The sequence below is a fragment of the Rattus norvegicus genome, chromosome 4, assembly GCF_036323735.1.
Source record: "Rattus norvegicus strain BN/NHsdMcwi chromosome 4, GRCr8, whole genome shotgun sequence".
Taxonomy (NCBI): Eukaryota; Metazoa; Chordata; class Mammalia; order Rodentia; family Muridae; genus Rattus; species Rattus norvegicus.
The window spans coordinates 136,108,424-136,129,298 of record NC_086022.1 but is presented as its reverse complement, the minus strand read 5'-3'; the positions used below and the strand labels follow the sequence as shown (position 1 = coordinate 136,129,298).

General features: G+C 39.7%; 1 pseudogene; it reads right to left on the bottom strand.

Annotated features, from left to right (window-relative positions):
* Positions 1 to 8,859: 8,859 nt before the first annotated feature.
* Rpl13-ps14 (ribosomal protein L13, pseudogene 14) lies at positions 8,860 to 14,262 on the bottom strand (annotated as a pseudogene).
* Positions 14,263 to 20,875: the final 6,613 nt, after the last annotated feature.

Sequence of the window (20,875 nt, the reverse complement as noted above, 5' to 3'; positions counted from 1 at the left end):
TGCCAGCCAGTCAACCCTAAAGCATACCTAGAAGTTACATTATATGAACTCAGCAGGTTATATTTAAGAATATTATGTATATACAAATACATATATGTATGCAACCACCTTGATGTAAAAAAAGGTGATGGTTTTGAAAGAGAGTGGTTAGGGATACTTGGGAGGCTTAGAAGGAAGGAAAAGGGAAGGACAAAGGTAATTAAAATATGTTTTAAAAAATAAACAAAAAATTAGTCCTGTAATTCTTTTAATTTAATCTTTATCTGTGATTATTTCCACCTTTTTATTCTTAATTAGTATAATTAGACATTATTTTGACTATCTTCTTAGTGTATGAAAAGAACAACCCTAGGCATTTTTGCCATTGTATGTATTTATAGAGTAGCCTGTCATTTTCTGATAGATGTATGCAGGCATGGCTACTGTTGAAACTGGGTAAGCATATGTCTGTTCTCAAATGTTTATCATTGTGTTGTGATAAAGATCCTTTCCTATAGTTGTAGGATATTGTAAACAACCTGCAGTCAAATTTCAGAGCATTTCATACCATATACGTTTTACATAGTGCCTTTCTTTCCTTTTTTTTCCTCTTATATATTACATACACTCCAACCATAGTTTCCCCTCCCTCCAGTCCTCTTTTCCAGATATACTGCTCTTCTATTTCCCTTAAAACAAACAAAACAAAAACCAGAAATCAAAAAGCAGGCCTCACAAGTATATCCACTACCAAGTTACAGTAAGACTAGGCTCATATCGAGGCTGGACAAAGCCACCCAGTAGGAGGAAAAGTGTCCCAAGTGTCAGAGATACCCTGACTCACACTGTTGGGAGTCCTACAAGAACAACAAGCCACACAACCATAAGGTATATGCAAAGGATCTAGTTCAGACCCACTCAGGGTCCATGTTTGTAGCGTCAGTCTCTGGGAGACCCTATGAGCCATGTTTAGTTGATTCTGTGAGCCATGTTGTGTTCTCTTCTTGTCTTCTACCTCTTTTACTCAAACAACTCTTTCTCCCTCTCTCCTACAGAGTTCCTTGTCCATGTGTAGTGTTTGGCTGTGGGTCTCAACATTTGGCTGTGGGTATCTATGTCTGCTCCTATCAGATGTTGGACAAAACCTCTCTGATGACACACGAGCTAAGCATTGATCTGTGAGTATAGCAAAATATCATAAAGAAATGTTTGTCTGTTTGTTTGTTTGTTTGTTTGTCTGTTTTGTTTGATTGTATCCTGAGTCTCTGAGCTGTAAACTTCCTGGAATCTATAAGAATGACCCTAAGAAATTCTCATAGTAATGGGGGAATCTAAAATCTGAACTGGCCATCTTCTATAACCAGGCAAAGCTCCTAGCAGTGGGACTGGAAAGTCAATCCAGCCACAAACCTTAAACCTACTAATTGTCCTGCCTGCAAGATGTGCTGGGGCAGTGGCGGTGCAGGACTTGTGAGAGTAACCAACTAACGATTTGTCCAACTGGAGGCCCATGCCACAAGAGGGAGCCCATGCCTGACATTCCCTGGATGGCCAAGAACTACATGCATTAGAGCCCAAAGACCTCAAACATAGTGTCCTTCAATGACTCTTTTTTAACCTATCCCCTATTTGGTCTTTTCAACCTGAAAACCACATTTCTACTCTTAGCTTCTATGTAGTGAGTTCTTTTGGACTTTGAATGTTAGTGAGACTGTATAGCACATTTGGTTCGAGACCTGGCTTGTTTTACTTAATGAAATGATCTTCGAAACAGTTCTCTGCACCCAAATCCCGTGGGAGGGAGAGCTAAACATTCAGAGAGGCAGACAAGCCTGGGAAACCAGAAGAGACTGCTCTCTGCACACACATCTCGGACGCCAGAGGAAAAAGCCAAAGACCATCTGGAACCCTGGTGCACTGAAGCTCCCGGAAGGGGCAGCACATGTCTTCCTGGTTGCTGCCGCTGCAGAGAGCCCGTGGGCAGCACCCCACGAGCGAACTTGAGCCTCGGGACCACAGGTAATACCAAATTTTCTGCTGCAAGTGACCTGCCTGGTGAACTCAAGACACAGGCCCACAGGAACAGCTGAAGACCTGTAGAGAGGAAAAACTACACGCCCAAAAGCAGAACACTCTGTCCCCATAACTGACTGAAAGAGAGGAAAACAGGTCTACAGCACTCCTGACACACAGGCTTATAGGACAGTCTAGCCACTGTCAGAAATAGCAGAACAAAGTAACACTAGAGATAATCTGATGGCGAGAGGCAAGCGCAGGAACCCAAGCAACAGAAACCAAGACTACATGGCACCATCGGAGCCCAATTCTCCCATCAAAACAAACATGGAATATCCAAACACACCAGAAAAGCAAGATCTAGTTTCAAAATCATTTTTGATCATGATGCTGGAGGACTTCAAGAAAGACGTGAAGAACTCCCTTAGAGAACAAGTAGAAGCCTACAGAGAGGAATCGCAAAAATGCCTGAAAGAATTCTAGGAAAACATAAATAAACAAGTAGAAGCCCATAGAGAGGAGACACAAAAATCCCTGAAAGAATTCCAGGAAAACATAAATAAACAAGTAGAAGCCCATAGAGAGGAGTCACAAAAATCCCTGAAAGAATTCTAGGAAAACACAATCAAACAGTTGAAGGAATTAAAAATGGAAATAGAAGCAATCAAGAAAGAACACATGGAAACAGCCCTGGACATAGAAAACCAAAAGAAGAGACAAGGAGCTGTAGATACAAGCTTCACCAACAGAATACAAGAGATGGAAGAGAGAATCTCAGGAGCAGAAGATTCCATAGACATCATTGACTCAAATGACAAAGATAATGTAAAGCGGAAAAAGCTACTGGTCCAAAACATACAGGAAATCCAGGACTCAATGAGAAGATCAAACCTAAGGATAATAGGTATAGAAGAGAGTGAAGACTCCCTGCTCAAAGGACCAGTAAATATCTTCAACAAAATCATAGAAGAAAACTTCCCTAACCTAAAAAAAGAGATACCCATACGTACAAGAAGCCTACAGAACTCCAAATAGATTGGACCAGAAAAGAAACACCTCCCGTCACATAATTGTCAAAAGACCAAACGCACAAAATAAAGAAAGAATATTAAAAGCAGTAAGGGAAAAAGGTCAAGTAACATATAAAGGCAGACCTATCAGAATCACACCAGACTTCTCGCCAGAAACTATGAAGGCCAGAAGATCCTGGACTGATGTCATACAGACCCTAAGAGAACACAAATGCCAGCCCAGGTTACTGTATCCAGCAAAACTCTCAATTAACATTGATGGAGAAACCAAGATATTCCATAACAAAACCAAATTTATACAATATCTTTCTACAAATCCAGCACTACAAAGGATAATAAATGGTAAAGCCCAACATAAGGAGGCAAGCTATACCCTAGAAGAAGCAAGAAACTAATCGTCTTGGCAACAAAACAAAGAGAATGAAAGCACACAAACATAACCTCACTTCCAAATATGAATATAACGGGAAGCAATAATCACTATTCTTTAATATCTCTCAATATCAATGACCTCAACTCCCCAATAAAAAGACATAGATTAACATACTGGATACGCAACGAGGACCCTGCATTCTGCTGCCTACAGGAAACACACCTCAGAGACAAAGACAGACACTACCTCAGAGTGAAAGGCTGGAAAACAACTTTCCAAGCAAATGGTCAGAAGAAGCAAGCTGGAGTAGCCATTCTAATATCAAATAAAATCAATTTTCAACTAAAAGTCATCAAAAAAGATAAGGAAGGACACTTCATATTCATCAAAGGAAAAAACAACCAAGATGAACTCTCAATCCTAAATATCTATGCCCCAAATACAAGGGCACCTACATACGTAAAAGAAACCTTACTAAAGCTCAAAACACACATTGCACCTCACACAATAATAGTGGGAGATTTCAACACCCCACTCTCATCAATGGACAGATCATGGAAACAGAAATTAAACAGAGACGTAGACAGATTAAGAGAAGTCATGAGCCAAATGGACTTAACGGATATTTATAGAACATTCTATCCTAAAGCAAAAGGATATACCTTCTTCTCAGCTCCTCATGGTACTTTCTCCAAAACTGACCATATAATTGGTCAAAAAACGGGCCTCAACAGGTACAGAAAGATAGAAATAATCCCATGCGTGCTATCGGACCACCACGGCCTAAAACTGGTCTTCAATAACAATAAGGGAAGAATGCCCACATATATGTGGAAATTGAACAATGCTCTACTCAATGATAACCTGGTCAAGGAAGAAATAAAGAAAGAAATTAAAAACTTTTTAGAATTTAATGAAAATGAAGGTACAACATACCCAAACTTATGGGACACAATGAAAGCTGTGCTAAGAGGAAAACTCATAGCGCTGAGCGCCTGCAGAAAGAAACAGGAAAGAGCATATGTCAGCAGCTTGACAGCACACCTAAAAGCTCTAGAACAAAAAGAAGCAAATACACCCAGGAGGAGTAGAAGGCAGGAAATAATCAAACTCAGAGCTGAAATCAACCAAGTAGAAACAAAAAGGACCATAGAAAGAATCAACAGAACCAAAAGTTGGTTCTTTCAGAAAATCAACAAGATAGATAAACCCTTAGCCAGACTAACGAGAGGACACAGAGAGTGCGTCCAAATTAACAAAATCAGAAATGAAAAGGGAGACATAACTAACAGATTCAGATGAAATTCAAAACATCATCAGATCTTACTATAAAAACCTATATTCAACAAAACTTGAAAATCTTCAGGAAATGAACAATTTCCTAGACAGATACCAGGTATTGAAGTTAAATCAGGAACAGATAAACCAGTTAAACAACCCCATAACTCCTAAGGAAATAGAAGCAGTCATTAAAGGTCTCCCAACCAAAAAGAGCCCAGGTCCAGACGGGTTTAGTGCAGAATTCTATCAAACCTTCATAGAAGACCTCATACCAATATTATCCAAAATATTCCACAAAATTGAAACAGATGGATCACTCCCGAATTCCTTCTATGAAGCCACAATTACTCTTATACCTAAACCACACAAAGACCCAACAAAGAAAGAGAACTTCAGACCAATTTCCCTTATGAATATCGTCGCAAAAATACTCAATAAAATTCTGGCAAACCGAATCCAAGAGCACATCAAAACAATCATCCACCATGATCAAGTAGGCTTCATCCCAGGCATGCAGGGATGGTTTAATATATGGAAAACCATCAACGTGATCCATTATATAAACAAACTGAAAGAACAAAACCACATGATCATTTCATTAAATGCTGAGAAAGCATTTGACAAAATTCAACACCCCTTCATGATAAAAGTCCTGGAAAGAATAGGAATTCAAGGCCCATACCTAAACATAGTAAAAGCCATATACAGCAAACAAGTTGCTAACATTAAACTAAATGAAGAGAAACTTGAAGCAATCCCACTAAAATCAGGGACTACACAAGGCTGCCCACTCTCTCCCTACTTATTCAATATAGTTCTTGAAGTTCTAGCCAGAGCAATCAGACAACAAAAGGAGGTCAAGTGGATACAGATCGGAAAAGAAGAAGTCAAAATATCACTATTTGCAGATGATAATGATAGTGTACTTAAGTGATCCCAAAAGTTCCACCAGAGAACTACTAAAGCTGATAAACAACTTCAGTAAAGTGGCTGGGTATAAAATTAACTCAAATAAATCAGTAGCCTTCCTCTACACAAAAGAGAAACAAGCCGAGAAATAAATTTGGGAAATGACACCCTTAATAATAGACCCAAATAATATAAAGTACCTCGGTGTGACTTTAACCAAGCAAGTAAAAGATCTGTAGAATAAGAACTTCAAGACACTGAGGAAAGAAATTGAAGAAGACCTCAGAAGATGGAAAGATCTCCCATGCTCATGGATTGGCAGGATTAATATAGTAAAAATGGCCATTTTACCAAAAGCAATCTACAGATTCAATGCAATCCCCATCAAAATACCAATCCAATTCTTCAAAGAGTTAGACAGAACAATTTTCAAATTCATCTGGAATAACAAAAAACCCAGGATAGCTAAAGCTATCCTCAACAATAAAAGGACTTCAGGGGGAATCACTATCCCTGAACTCAAGCAGTATTACAGAGCAATAGTGATAAAAACTGCATGGTATTGGTACAGAGACAGACAGATAGACCAATGGAATAGAATTGAAGACCCAGAAATGAACCCACACACCTATGGTCACTTGATTTTTGACAAAGGAGCCAAAACCATCCAATGGAAAAAGAATAGCATTTTCAGCAAATGGTGCTGGTTCAACTGGAGGGCAACATGTAGAAGAATGCAGATCGATCCATCCTTATCACCCTGTACAAAGCTTAAGTCCAAGTGGATCAAGGACCTCCACATCAAACCAGACACTCTCAAACTAATAGAAGAAAAACTAGGGAAGCATCTGGAACACATGGGCACTGGAAAAAATTTCCTGAACAAAACACCAATGGCTTATGCTCTAAGATCAAGAATCGACAAATGGGATCTCATAAAACTGCAAAGCTTCTGTAAGGCAAAGGACACTGTGGTTAGGACAAAACGGCAACCAACAGATTGGGAAAAGATCTTTACCAATCCTACAACAGATAGAGGCCTTATATCCAAAATATACAAAGAACTCAAGAAGTTAGACCGCAGGGAAACAAATAGCCCTATTAAAAAATGGGGTTCAGAGCTAAACAAAGAATTCACAGCTGAGGAATGCCGAATGGCTGAGAAACACCTAAAGAAATGTTCAACATCTTTAGTCATAAGGGAAATGCAAATCAAAACAACCTTGAGATTTCACCTCACACCAGTGAGAATGGCTAAGATCAAAAACTCAGGTGACAGCAGATGCTGGCGAGGATGTGGAGAAAGAGGAACACTCCTCCATTGTTGGTGGGATTGCAGACTGGTAAAACCATTCTGGAAATCAGTCTGGAGGTTCCTCAGAAAATTGGACATTGAACTGCCTGAGGATCCAGCTATACCTCTCTTGGGCATATACCCAAAAGATGCCTCAACATATAAAAGAGACACGTGCTCCACTATGTTCAAAGCAGCCTTACTTATAATAGCCAGAAGCTGGAAAGAACCCAGATGCCCTTCAACAGAGGAATGGATACAGAAAATGTGGTACATCTACACAATGGAATATTACTCAGCTATCAAAAACAACGACTTTATGAAATTCGTAGGCAAATGGTTGGAACTGAAAAATATCATCCTGAGTGAGCTAACCCAATCACAGAAAGACATACATGGTATGCACTCACTGATAAGTGGCTATTAGCCCAAATGCTTGAATTACCCTAGATGCCTAGAACAAATGAAACTCAAGACGGATGATCAAAATGTGAATGCTTCACTCCTTCTTTAAAAGGGGAACAAGAATACCCTTGGCAGGGAAGAGAGAGGCAAAGATTAAAACAGAGACTGAAGTAACACCCATTCAGAGCCTGCCCCACATGTGGCCCATACATATACAGCCACCCAATTAGACAAGATGGATAAAGCAAAGAAGTGCAGACCGACAGGAGCCGGATGTAGATCGCTCCTGAGAGACACAGCCAGAATACAGCAAATACAGAGGCGAATGCCAGCAGCAAACCACTGAACTGAGAATAGAACCCCCGTTGAAGGAATCAGAGAAAGAACTGGAAGAGCTTGAAGGGGCTCGAGACCCCATATGAACAACAATGCCAAGCAACCAGAGCTTCCAGGGACTAAGCCACTACCTAAAGACTATACATGGACTGACCCTGGACTCTGACCTCATAGGTAGCAATGAATATCCTAGTAAGAGCACCAGTGGAAGGGGAAGCCCTGGGTCCTGCTAAGACTGAACCCCCAGTGAACTAGACTATGGGGGGAGGGCGGCAATTGGGGGAGGGTTGGGAGGGGAACACCCATAAGGAAGGGGAGGGGGGAGGGGGATGTTTGTCCGGAAACCGGGAAAGGGAATAACACTTGAAATGTATATAAGAAATACTCAAGTTAATAAAAAAAAAAAAAGAAAGAAATGATATTCAGTTTTCTCCATGAGAGGTTTTGCAGTGAGAGGGCTTCATTGTTGAGCAGTATTCCATTTCTTTGATCACCCAGCAATTGATGTAGATTATGCTATTTACAATTCTTGGTTATTGCATACAGTCCTACAATGAATGAGGGTGCTTGTGCCTCTTTGCTGACCTCACCATTTACAATGGGATTTTTGTACCCAGTGTTACTTTTTTCTGACACTTCATCAAATTTTAAGAATAATATTTTATTATATTGTCATATCTATCTCCATCTTTTTAATAAAGGATTATTTTCCTTCATCCTTCTTGAATTAAAGTCTTCTGGAACTTAATAATATAGATTCTTATTTTCTTATACTTTTTTCAGTGTAGGGCTATGTGTTTTCTCCAGTTATGACTTTTACCATCAAATTAAACTGATAGGCAGCAGTTTTATTGTAATTTCCCTCTAAAGACTTCGAATTTCTTTTGAAACCTAATTTGAATTTCTTCAACAGTAGGAAGACAATTTTACATTTTCCTACTCTTGTTATGTTTCTATTAAATAATTAGTGTTGTGCACTAAATAAATATATATTTTCTGTTGGAACAATTTTATTAATTTATATTACTAAGATCCTCTGAAGCTCTTTTTACATCTCGTATGTTTTATTTGCAATGGGCTTTCAGGGCTAAACTCATATTTTCTACTATTACATATTTCTGTTTTCTGTTCAATTTTCTTTAGCCAATTTTCTTTAGCACCTCCATTTCTCTCACTGATAATTTTCTTAGGGCAGAAGTGCAGGAACTATACATAATGGTAACATGCAGAACTCACTAGAGGCATTCTTTCCCCGGAGAAATAGTGCTAGTCCCTGAAAAAGCAGAGAAGAATTATTTTTGGAATATAAAACTTTCAGAAATTATTCTAAAGACATAGAGCAGATACAAATAATCTGGAGAATCTAAGAAGAATCTAAATGAGCAAGATGAAAAGCTAACAGAAGAGATCAGGACAGAGTAGATGGTTCAGAAATAAGGCTATACGTACTCACTTCCGCATGATTTCAAGGTATAAAAGCAGTTCAATGAGGCAAGAGGGGAAGAATTGTGGGAAATAGTCTTAGGACATTGTGATAACTATCTGTTTAAAAAAATACATTAAATCCATGCTCAAGCCACACAAATTAACTAAAAATGAATACAGACCTCAAAGTAAAAGCCCAAATTATAAAGCTCTTAGAGAAAAATCTAGGAACAAAATTAATCATGGGTTAAATAGAAACTCAGAAATGCTATCAAACTATGACTAACTAATAAAATAGCAAATTATCAGACTTTATCAAAATTAAAACCTTTTCTGGTTCTCAGTACACCTCAAGAAAATAAAGTTTTAAAAAACTGACAGAACTGAAGAAAATTACTCAGTTGTTCTTGTCCTCTTCAAAGTACAATATATGAAGTTTCTGTTGTTAATATTTCAGAACTTCCAGAAGGATGCCTCAGTTTCTCTAAGTCTTGTCTCCATTCTTTGTTATGTGCTGAAATTACCAGAAGAACGAAGCCTGTCTGCTACTAGTTGGACTTCTCTGTTACTCTCTGGATTCATTACTAGTTACACTGTCCTGTGAGCATCCCTGGAGTTTGACATTTTCACTTATCAAGACAACCTCATAAGAGGAGGTGAGGGTCTTCAATGTCTAGAGATGCTTGAGACATAGAGAAGAGAGAGATGAAGCCCATTGAGAAAGACAGCAAAGAATAAATAAGGTCAGATTCTGATGTTTCTATTTGAAGCCTACATTGGCTGGAAAAGGGTATTTAAAAGTTAAACAGCTTAAGGGAGCCACACAGTCATGTGATCTCTTGAAATGAGATCAAAGCATTTTATTCAGTTCCTTCAGTTTATTAGTGGAGACTCTATATGTAATTGTGTTCATCTTGGCTTAGAAAGATGTTGTTTTGAAGCAAGAGAGATAAATTTGGGAGGGAGAAGAAAGAGATCAAAACTGCTATTCTTAGTCTAACCGTTCTTGACCTCTCTGCCCTCCTCTCCCCTAGCTCTGCAGAGATAGAAGCTTTAGGTTCTAGAAATTTGGATCTCCTCGTATATCCTCAGAAGAAACTTCTGTATTTCTTCCTGCTGATTTCTGAAACAGTAAGTGCTGTGAAAAAATTTACCTAGAAAGTCATGTCTTGCAGACAAATTTCAATGCAAGAGTGCTCACAATGCTGTTTGCTGGAACTAACCTTCCACTCACATGAAGAACCTATTACGAGAGAATCACCATTCAAAGTAATACTGCAAGAGGCCAAGTTAATGAATTTAATGCTTGAGTTAAAATGAAAGAAGACGCTGATAAAAAAAATTAAAAAAAAAACCTGTCACCTGCTGCTACTGCTGAAAATTAAACAAAGATTGACTAGTGCTTCATTTGACTACACTGGTCCAAGTGTCACCATATTGCTCCCAAGGCAAGACTATTCGCAGTTTATCCCAGCTCAGAAATGTTGACTCACGCATCCTGGCATCTCCAGAATCTTATGCCAAAAGAAGATAACATGCCAAACTTGGTTTCCCTTTTCCAATAATGGGCCATTTAATCAAATAATCTATATTCATTTCTTAAAGTAGAAAGATTTGGCTTTCCAAATGAAGTTTAATTAAAGAGAAGAATAAGAATTTATATATAAATCTTTTCTTCTTTCTTTCCTACCTTGCCTCATCTTTTCTTCTCTGTCTTCTCCCTTCTATCCTGTGGTCTTTTGTCCTTAGCATGACAAGTCCAGTTGGTTGTTAATATTTTTTGAGCTAAATGATACATCCAGGAACTTGAAGAAACATTGTCTTCACAACTAGCCCCAACACAATAATGGTATATTTTTATTCTCATGATATTTTGACAGAGAACACATTGATACTATAAATAACTTGACTATACATCTCTTTGGTTGCAGTCAGCCTGACCTCATTTTATTCTGCATTGACTCCATTTCTAAATCAGCAAGTACAAGTTTTCTTCATTTACTAATATTAAAATCACCAAACAATAGCTTATAGTATGGTTGTAATGTACCACTTTGCTATATGTTCTTTTGCTATAGCCATGTGTCAAATATTGGGTAGTACATTTTTAAAAGCAAGATTTTGGTTTTGGAAAGTGGATGTTTAAGGTCAAGAGGTCGCAACTGGTAGGCCTATTATGTTGATGGAGCCCTAATACAGCGTAAAACATGACATGATGAGACTAGAGCATGTGAGGGATGAAACAAAGATACCTCCCATCACTTGAGAAAATCCAGTAACCCTTAAATGAGTGATGAGTGATAAACTCGCCATATTCTGTATCTATACCTGGTGCCACATACCTGCCTCTGTTCTAGTATTCTTCAGACTTTGTAAGGCACTGTGATGCTACATGCAGATCATTTTACACTAAACAGAGTAAAAAAAGTGGACACTAGAGGTAGGAAAACAAAGTTTCTGTTAAAATTCCACCGGTGTTTCTAGATTCTGACATCATTTTGAACATCTGTTGTTTAAAGTAGAGTTAGTGTCGACCTTCCTGGTATTCAATTTGTTGCTGTTGCTGTTTGGTGTGTGTGTGTGTGTGTGTGTGTGTGTGTGTGTGTGTGTGTGTGTTTGTGTGCATATTTTTGTTTTGATACAGAGTCTTACTATGTATCTGTAGCTGTCCTTGAACGCACTGTTTGTATGTACTGGCTAAGAACTCACAGAGATCCACCTGCTTCAGCCTCCCAAGGGCTGAGATGAAAGGCATTCACCACTCATCCCACCTCTATTTATTTGTTGTAGCTGTGTGTGAGAGACAATAACTAGGCTGGCTTTCAAAAGTTAAGGTTAATTTTTCTGGGAATAGTGAAAGTAGGGAATTGTCTTTCCAGTTATTTCCACTTGTCTAGCTGAATGATATTACTCATTTTGCTTTAAATTGTTTCTTTAAGATTTTAAAAAGACAGGGATAGATGTGCAATATTTCACACAAGTACTGTCTTCTGTATCCCTCCCACTCGTTGTGGATTTAAAACACCTAGGAAACTGCCTGACTTAATTTATGCTTGAAAAGCAATTCCCAAATAAACAGATTAATTAAGGTTCAGTTTTTATAAAGTTTTAGCACAGAACATGTTTACTTCTGAACGGAGGCTAAATACACTAAGTTTAGAAATGGAGGCACTTTGATTTCTAATATATACTTAGTGGTACTTACAAAATAATAATGTGTGAAGAAGTGCTCTCTGTATAAAATGATGGGAAATTAAAGTCATCATTCTGAAAGAAGAATTATACAGTCTCTGTAAATATACCTCCATTTGGATTTTTAGCTCACACGTACTCTTTAAGCATGGATTTTTATGGCCATGTACTTAACAATCAGTAATTTCTGTCTAATCTTCGAATTTACGACGCTGTTTATAATGCAATTTACATACATCACGATAGGATTAGGATCCGTGTGTTTTTTCAGTACTAGCACATTTCATTCATTATAAAAACTGATAAATGTGACGGATCTATATTTTTGTAAAGCTGAAAAGAAACGAATAAAAACAAACATGGTGAGTCTTTCTAATTGGTACAGGGTTTAGGCAATTGTAAGGGGCCTTGATGAGGTTGTTTGCATAATGTTGTGATTGATGCTATCAAAGGCATTGAGTTTTAGAGCATAAGTGATCTTCCTTCCTGGTGTGAAGGTGCTCAAGACATGGATATCACTACTAGAGTAACGATAATAGTCTAAGAGTGGCTAGGAACATCCAGCCAAGATGCTTTGCTGTTGGCCTACGAAAAGCTGACTTCCTGAAGGCCGATGGGAAAGAGAAATGTGATGCCTAGGGCTCTCTGTTACCTGAAGGCAATGACCAAAGAACCAGAAATGGTAAAAAGACTTCTGATTTCAAATCAGACACTTGAGGAAAATCGGATGAATGAGCAGAAAGATGTGCTTGTCTGGTCAAACGGCCCTAAGAATTGCGCTGCCAGTTTGGATCTGTTTTTGTAGACTAAGAGACCACTCTGAAGCTCCCGGCATAATGGTTTTTTCATTAGAATTTGTAACACTAGTACTCCAGAAGAATTGAAGAGACCTTTGCAAAGCAGCAGACAATACACAACCAAAAGAAAAAAATAATACATGCAAATTCTGTTCATGTATTTATAAATGCAGTTGGATACATTTTGCCTTTCCAATGATTACCGAAAGGTGTCATTACTTGTAGCAGCCCTGGTCAGGTACCTATGAAACAAAGTTTGTGCTTTTCTTTTCTTTTTTTTTTCTGCTTTATAGAAAATGTATTGCAACTCTCCAACCGCGCATTACTTTCATTTCTTTTTTTCCTTTTTATATCTATTTATTTTATTGAAAATTTTATGTATTTACATTTTAAATGTTATTCCCTTTCCTGCCTCTCCCATCCTCCCTCCTCCCTACCCTTGCTTCTATGAAGAAGCTCCCACTCCCACCCACATCCTCCCACCTCAATGCCCTGGCGTTCCCCTACACTGGGGAAACGAGCCTTCACAGGACCAATGGCTTCTCCTCTTATTGATGCCAGACAATGCAGTCCTCTGCTACATATGCGGTCGGAGCCATATTCAACATCTTGCTCGGCAGCTTCCTTTGCCCTTTTTGCTCAGATGCCAAATAGCCAGGTATTGGCACGGGCCATACGAAGACTAGCAAAAGCCTTAAAATTCTTCTCTTCTTCTGTAAAGACTCTGATCTTTCCCTTTTTGTACACATTCCGGATGGGCATCACATGTTCTGTTAGCTGGGTGGCCAATCTAAGTTCTTCAGCAGAACTGTCTCCCTTCTTTGGAGCAGAAGCCTTCCTGGGGAAAAGTGTGAGCTTGGAGCAGTGCTCCTTCAGGTGCTAAATATTGGCCTTCAGTGATTCAGTGGATTTGTTTCGCCTCCTTGGGTCCACAAAGATGCCAATGGTGTTAGCCATTTTCTTGTGGATACCAGCCACCCTGAGTTCCTCCAGACTGAAGCCCCTGCCAGCCTGGACCTTGGTGTGGTATTTAACTGTAGGTCACTTCACTGTGGGCCTGATGGGATGTGACTTGGGCTGAGGGGCAATGCAGTGCGCTATCGCCTGCCGGATCTTATGTCTGCTGATCTTGTGTGCCAGCTGGTTGAACCAAGTGTCCACTTGCTGTTGCCAGTCCTTGTGGAAGTGCGGCTTCAGGATCATGCCATTCTGGCTGGGCACCATGCCTGCTTCTTACAAAGAACGGCCAAAGTTGCTCTTTAAAACTGCTCACTGTGTATAGAAGGAAGGAAACAGGCTGGAGAGGTTCAAGGAACCCAGTACCATTTTGTGTGACTATAAATCAACCTGTGAGGCACTCAAACACATTTCAATATCTGACAATTGGGAGCTGTAAATTCAAAACCTGTCATCTCTCTTAAACCTTGTTTGAATTCAAATTCTAATGAGGGTCCTTGCAGCACCCTACGGTTAAGGTGCACACACTTAAGTGGCGCACCACACGGAGTTTACGCACCAGCAGAACTTAACTATTAGTAAGATTTTTCTTTTGGAATGGCTCCAACAGTGCAAAAAGCCAAGTCCAATGATTTTGGTTCTACCAGAAGAGGCAGTGTTCTAAAAGTTAGTCTTGGGTTGCAAATATTCTTAATTTGTTCTTTCTACAAAGTCTTTTAAATACTTTTAAACTCTTATTTGTCTATGATTACCACGAGGAAGCCGAATATTGACAAAGGACAAAGGATTTTAGAATTGCTAGAGCCAATATGTAGGGTTTATGTTGTAGGGAATTGTTTGTTTCTCTCTCTCTCTCTCTCTCTCTCTCTCTCTCTCTCTCTCTCTCTCTCTCTCTGTGTGTGTGTGTGTGTGTTTAAGATATTGTCTTATTGCATGACTATTTAATTAAAGCAAATACCCTCAAGTACCACAAACCTAATCAAATTATCTAAGTTTCTCTTAAGTACATCCATGATGGCATTACTTGTAATGCTATTTCATTATGCTCTGAAGGGAACATTATAACTTCCAGGTGGTTCCATACTTGAATGACTTCAGCAGCCACTGTACTATAAAAATACCATCTCTTCCCATTAAGGCTTTTAGCCCAATTAAAAAGCAAGCATCTTTGGGAGAGGTTATTATTCCCGTTGCCAGCGTTTCACAACTGACTGAATTCACAAACCACCTTTCTATATCCTCTGGCCCCCATTTATTTTATAAGAATTTAATTATATATCCCCACTAACTGCAATTAGTTATTCCAAATAAAGTCTCCTCTCCCTTCTTTGGTCTTTTCCTCTTTCTTCTGTCCCCCTCAACATCCCCCACACACACACCTCCCCCAAAGAAGCAAGTTCTGAACTATATCTCCCAGAATGTGAGAGCTCTGTATATCATACATACAGATGCAAATTCAGATACATATGTATATAGATACAACTCCATATGTTACTGGATGGAATTGACTTCATTGTAAATTATACAGTCATTTTTCCCCCAACGTCATAAGCAGTTCTTGACAAAGTGATGTTGTAGCTATGGGATGAATGTGTTCAGCATGGAGATGTCCTGGAAAGGATGGATATTGGGGTCATTGAATTTCTAATTATGAAGAATGCTGCTGCTAAGCCCAAGAGATGTTCTACATCCAAGACAGATGTACAGAAAATGAACACACACTTTAAAACTTGCAGCCAGGCAGATGTGAGAGGATGCAGGACACTGGGAGAGGGAGAATTTGAAAGCCTGGCCCTTGCTAAGTGCTCATTTAGCTGTATAACAAATTCCATCATATAAAACCAGCTTTAAAAGATGCTGTTTGTTTGCTTTATAATTGCTTTTCAGTAATATTAATATTTTATGGTTTATCGGGATAACGGAAGTCCCCTTCACCACACACCAGAATTAGTTCTTTCATTTCACCCCACTAGACTGCTTTCTGATTCGCTGCTTTGGAGGGGCATCCCAGACCTCTCTTCAAATATGCATAAATATCACAGGAATCTCCAAGCTGCAGCCCTGCTCTGTTTGAGCGAGTCATTAAAGCCATCCTGGGAAGTAATGCTTGGTCAATTCATTCTGTACTGTGGTCCACCCTGCCAGTACACTTGTAGGTAGTAGGTGGGCAGTTCATTACTTAGCTGGTTTTGTTTTCTCATATTACAGTAGCTGCAAAGCCTCCTGTGTTCCTGACAGGAGAGTGTGAAAGTCCACACCAGTTTTCTTCCCACTTTGACCCTAGATGATCTCCATAAGCAGACATTTCTGAGCACCTAGGGAACCTACAACTTGCCCTAGCTTAGAGAGCTCATTCCCATTGATGCCAGGTTAACTAGACCTTCAAGGCAATACTTTTTAAGAAGAGCTTGTTAGATTATGTTTTCCATGAGTTGGAGATTTTGGGAGCTACCGCTAACTATGCCTTCCTTAAGTTTGAACAATAAAAAAACACAATGAGATTTTTGATGAGCCAAGATACAGAACAATTCCTCTAAAATAGTCTTGCAAATATTGTCCAAGAAAATCTGCTCAGGAACAGCCTGGGCCACACACCGCCAGGTGTGACCTTGGCGATATGGGATATCTTCATTCATATGCCTTCCTTATTTTCTGTCACAGCCTTGACATAAGCTCCTTCAGTTTCCTTGCATGCTTGCTTTCTAAATAGATTCCACTGCATGCAATCTGCAGCTATTTGTAGCATCCAGTACAGCCCGTTGTTTGTCTCGTCTTCCCTTTCCTCCTTCTCAATCTCAGATGGTTTCAGGTCTTGTCAGCTCATGTCACAACTCATTATTGAAGCTTACCTTTCCTGCCCTTTTGCCAATTGCTATCTCTTGCATTTGTCCTCCAGCCTGACAAACCCTTCGCTCCCTGCAGGGCCACTTGCTTGAGTCACTGAACCAGAAGGCTAGAGAAACCTGGGTAGCCGGTCTCTATCTACCCTGCATTAGACAGCACTATTTCCACTCCAGGGGGCCACTGAGCTCCCACTCAGAACCACTTAGGATCCGATTATATATATAACAGGCTAAGTTATATAAGCTCATGTAGAGATCGGTGATTCAAAAATACTACTAAGAGTAAGGAAAGAATAAGAGTCCCATTTGTAAGGTTTGCCGATGTTCACAGCTTAAACATTTCAACCGCATCTCAAGCATGGCAATTCTCAAGCTAGCAACTTGACCTCACTGAACATAAAGATAACTCCGTTGCTTTATTTTCATTGCTGAGCCAAAATAACCTGATAAAATTCCTGGATAAAGTAGGAAGGGTTTACTTCTCCTGCCACAAAAAGGGCACTGTGCATTGGAACAGACAAAGCACAATAACAGAAGTTTGAGGCAGAAATTCACACTGCATGAACAGTCAGGAAACACAGAAGAATGAGTCCTGGCATTTAGCCAGTTTTCGTCATTTTATTCCATCCAAAGTGATGCCGCCGAGTTTTAGGTGGGTCTTCCTTCTGGAATTTACCCACTCTAGAAAATCCATCCTAGACAGGCATGGAGGCTTGTCTCTCATGGGTTGGGGCTTTGGCCCAAATGAAAAGGGAAGGTAACATCAGCACTCATCTCTCCCCATGGCCTGGGATATGCAATTTGTCAAGCTCCCCTGTGCTCTTACTGCTACACTTTCCACACCAGGACACACAGGATCTTAAAGCAATAGTCCAAAATAAATACTTCCTTCCCTAAGTAACTTAGGGATTTTATCTCATGAGCTAGAAAAGTAATACAACATGTCTTATTATATTTTGCTTTCTTTTAACACACCTTTACACACACACATGTCATTTTTAAATATTATATGTGTACATGGGATTTCTATACCATGAGGTATTTTTTTTCCATGGAAGAGAGATTCTTCTCTCATACAATACATCTCAACTACAGTATCTCTTCCCTCCACTCCCTGCAGCTCCCCACTTGCTACCTCTCCCAAATCCACTTCTCCTCTGTTTCCCTTCAGAAAAGAGCAGGCCTCCAAGAGACAACAACCAAACAGAATGAAAAAAGATACAATAAGACAAAGCAACAGCCTTATATCTAGGCTGGACAACCCAGTAGGGGAAAAAAGTCCTAAATGGGTATTTTTAAGGACACTGTATTAATCTTTTTATTGCTTATTTCCAGTGTTTGAGTAGTGACGTCTTATGCAATCATCTTTTGACACTAGTGGCCATGAAATAAATTCTAACTCAAACTAGACAAGATTTGTGTTCTGAAGGCTGACACTCAGTTGTCAGAAACCACTCTCCCTCTTTTCATTCCTGCGGGAACTTTAGGAGACTCTTCACACACTTAGGAGAGTGTCATTAACCTGTTGTATCTTTGCCAAGCAACCAGACATAGTGACAGCTCTATAGATTTTATTTGTGCTTTTTTACTATGAGTAAAAGTGACTTTTAAAGTAGTTTTAAATGTCTCATTTTTTATACTCTATGAAACCTCTTTCATACTTGACAATGTCTTCTATGCATAGTTACCCTTGTGTTATCTTTTGACTTCACTCATTAATTTTCTCATGTAGAGTATTATCACATTTATGTCAAATGAGACTGGTGTTGACATTTCTATTCTAATTTCATATTATATTTATGTATATGCGGGGTGGTGCAGGTGTATGCAGGGTCCATGATAACAGAACATAGAGTGACAGGTGGTTGTGAGGCATCTGACACATGTTCTCCAGAAGAACAATAAGCACTCTCAACAACTGAGCCATCTCTCCAGTTCATCTTTATTCTAGAACATGTTAGTGCCATGTTCATACCCCTTTTAGCTTTTGAGGAATAACAGAATGACACAGCTATCATTCCTGAAATATCCAGCTGTCCTCACTGAAATGCTATGGCCCCATTATTAAACACTAATGCCAGCTTATACTTAGTTTTGAGTTTAATTCTAGACCTTGTTTTCTGTTCTGTTGAGCTAACAGTAAGTTTTGGAAAGAGGGATATCAGAAAAATCTATATAGATAGACTACCAAAAGAAGGGGAGGACAGGAGGATATTATTCACTAAAATGCAAAGAAATATAGTGTGTGAGAGTTAAAAAATGAGGAAAGGGCATTCAGATTGAGATTAAGAAGGATGGCATTGGGTCTCCCTTCTGCAGAATTCTTAGTGAGGTAATTTAACTCCAAGACCTCCTCACACTTTTCCTCTGCTCTCTTCTCCTCATCCCCTACTCTTTTTTCCTCCTTGCATCTTAAAGATGTCACCAACTTTGTAAGTACAACTATGGTCACTGTCTTAGTTGTGGGTTGTATTGCTGTGAGGAAATACCACATCCAAAGCAACTCAAGGAGGAACAGGTTAGTTTGGCTTATGTTTTCACATTGCTGTTCATCATCGAAGGAAGTCAGAACAGCAACTCAAACAGGTCTGGAACCTGGAGGGAAGAGCTGATACAGAGCTCATGGAAGAGCACTGCTTACTGACTTGCTCCTCTTGACTTGCTCATCCTTTCTTATAGTACCCAGAATCCCCAGCCCAGGGATGGTAGCAGCTACAGTGTGCATGTGTATGGGGGGGGGGATTCATCAATCAATTACTAATTAAGAAAATGCCTTACAGGCTTTTCTATATCCTGATCTTATGTATTACCTTAGTTGAGGGTCCCTCTTCTCTGAGGTCTGAGACTGTGTCAAGTTGACAAAAAAACTAGTCAACACAGTCACCAAAGTCACCTTTGCTCTTTTCACCGAAGAGTTTCTTATTTCTCATCTACTTCCTCTGTAGTTCGCTGTCTTTGATCATTTTTTATTGCTCTAAAAGAATGCCTGATGGTGGGTAAGGTATAAGAAGAGAAAGTCTATTTGGCTTATAATTATGGCAGCTAGAATGTCCAAACATCCTGTTAGTAGAACCTGGAGAAGGTTATTGGTATCAAAATAATTTGAATGGCAATACATGACTAGGGCATCTTCTAGGCCAATAGTTAGCCATGCATCTACCATTCTATGTAAGACAAATAGAAATGGTGGGATAGGAGGCTTGGAGAACTCATTGGTTCCTACAGCCTCCCCAATGAATGGAATGCAGACTTGGGGAGTACTCACATCTGCACGGCACAGAGGCCTGGCTAACTGTAGGGAGTGCCAAAGCCTGTGGAACAGGCGAATAGAACACTCTTATCAGCAGCCACTTGCCTCATAAGCTGTGCCTGCTCTTGTATTATAGCATGATATCCACTGGTACTTGTGTGTAATTTTAGAAACATGCTTACTTGTTCCTTTGCCCAGGACTCGAGCTCTCAGCTTAGCTCCAAGATTATGCTCTTGCCAGCCCTAGCTCCAGACTTAACTCGGCTAACAGCCAGGTAACCATTTTTTCCCTGGGAACTGTGATCGCTCACCCAGCCCTTCATGGCTAGCTTCTCCGAGCCACCAACAAACACCCCAGCTTCCTGCTTTCTCCTCCTGCCCACAGATGGAAAACACTATAGACTGTTTTATTATTTTAAAACTAGCCAGATAACTCAATGGCTGGGTGAAGAATTTCCTGCCTTAATCATATCAACTAGTTCCCTCCATCTCCTTTGGTCCCTGCTCAAGGCAGAGGCTACACACTCTAGGGGCCCCAAGACCTACACATCTGCTGCTTCTTCCTCGCTTCAAAACCAGGTTTGGAAACTGTTCTCTCCAACTCTTCTCTTCCTCTTGGCACCCAGAAATCCCACCTCTTTCCTATTGCCCAGCAATTGGCTTCTACCTCCTTTACTGACACAATCAAGAACCAATTAGGGAATCGGCATCTCCCTGTATAGGTTCTAGCATAGCACTTGGCAGCCCTGATAGCCTTCTCTTACTTGCTTGCCCTTGAACACCATGG